Genomic DNA, 1907 nt, shown 5'->3' on the forward strand with positions numbered 1-1907 from the left:
CAATATGTAATTATATATTGTCAAGTATTTATTTCTAATTAGAAATAAATGAAATTTTGTCTTGAAGCATGGTGTAGCATGGGTAATAGTCTTAATATAACAACAGTAAACTACATTGCTACATTTTGCGACAGTATGTGTAAAAAGCCAAGGTCAGTGCCAAGGTTGAGATTGCTTCTTTCATCACCAGATCAGAAATTCTTGGGGCAGTCATAGCAAGAGCACAAGAAAGATCATTTTCCACAACAAGTCTACTTCTGTATTTAAGCTTGATATCCAACAAGCTGGAAAACCCTGTTGCACAAAGACATGTTGTTGGAAATGGAAGAAGGCGCAATGCAGACAGAACAGGATATGGCTGCAAACATTTGATCCAGAATTTTGTAACTGGCATTGTAGAGAAATCCGTTCTTGCTGCATCGCTGTTATAAGTTCGATGAACTCCTCTTGTGCTGTCTCAGGAACATCTTCAACTTTCATTGTGAATGGGCTTCTGGCAAGTGCAAATGGGGTGTCGGGTAGATTTGGAAAGTACAATGAAATTTCGTCTGCAAGCAAGTACAAGTGTTCTTTCACAGAAATTATCATCGTAATCCTTTTGTCTGGTTCAATATCATGTTCCTCAAAGAAAGCAGATAAGGTAGACAACATATAAATTTTATTTTCATCCAATTTTGTTTACCAAAGCTGAAGTTTCATTTGGAGTGATCAGGTCTTTTCAGACAAATTGAGGCATGTTGCATTTGGTCCTTGAAGTGATAGATTTAACTCATTCACGATGGCAATGATGTCAACCAAATAAGCTATTTTCTGCAGTTTACTTTTATTGCTGAAAAGTGCTTCAAACTGTGGTCTTGCTTTCTTTTATTTCTTTTTTTTTAGATAGAGCCTCAAGCTGTCACCTTGGGTAGAGTGCTGTGGCATCACAGCTCACAGTAACCTCCAACTCCTGGGTTCAAGTGATTCTCCTGCCTCCACTTCCCAGTAGCGGGGACTACAGGTGCCCACCACAACACCCGGCTATTTTTTGGTTGCAGCCCTCATTGTTGTTTGGTGAGCCCGGGCTGGATTTGAACCTGCCAACTCAGGTGTATGTGGCTGGTGCCTTAGTCACTTGAGCCACAGGCACCGAGCTGGGCCTTGCTTTCTAATTAAAAAATATTTTGAGTTCATCACGAAGCTCAAAAACACGTTTTAAAACTTTTCCTCTCGGGCAATGCCTGTGGCTCAAAGGAGTGGGGTGCTGGCCCCATATACCAGAGGTGGCAGGTTCAAGCCTGGTCCTAGGCCAAAAAACTGCAAAAAACAAAACAAAACAAACAACAAAATTCTTTTCCTTTCGACAATCATCTCACTCAGCGTGAAATAGCAGTGCATTCTTAAGCTCATCCAACTTGTTGCACAATTGCAAAAATAGCTGACTGTTTAAAGTGCTCGCCTTTACAAAATTGACAGAACTTATGACGCTTTTCATTACTTCTTGTAACTCTTGTGGCAGCGTCTTCATTGCTAATATTTGCCCATGAATCATACAGTGAGTGCTGATGACTTTTGGTGACTCATTCAGTACCAAATGTTGAAATCCAGACTGACATCCTAGCATAGCTGGAGCACCATCTGTGTAAACACCACAAATCTTTTCTCAAGAGATCTTATGCTCTTTCAGAAATGAACCAACTGTGTCAAATACATCACGTGCAGTAGTTGTTGTTTCAAGAGGTCTGCAAAAAAGAAACTCATCTTTAAAGTCGCTATCATTAATATACCTCACGCAAACCAGTAACTGGGAACAGTTTGCAACATCTGTAGACTCATCAAGCTGGATACTAAATATTGGAAGTGGAGCAGATTTAATTTCCTGGATTATCTGATCAAGAATATCAGCAGACATGTCATCTATTCTTCTG

At 40.0% G+C, this 1907-nt stretch overlaps 1 protein-coding gene across 1 annotated transcript in view; it reads right to left on the reverse strand.

Annotated features, from left to right (window-relative positions):
- Positions 1-1907, reverse strand: part of LOC105886536 (nuclear body protein SP140-like protein) — a 71192-nt gene that overhangs the window by 8470 nt on the left and 60815 nt on the right. The window lies entirely within an intron of this gene.

Source organism: Otolemur garnettii, unplaced genomic scaffold, assembly GCF_000181295.1.
Source record: "Otolemur garnettii isolate 467f Iridium unplaced genomic scaffold, OtoGar3 scaffold00013, whole genome shotgun sequence".
Classification (NCBI taxonomy): Eukaryota; Metazoa; Chordata; class Mammalia; order Primates; family Galagidae; genus Otolemur; species Otolemur garnettii.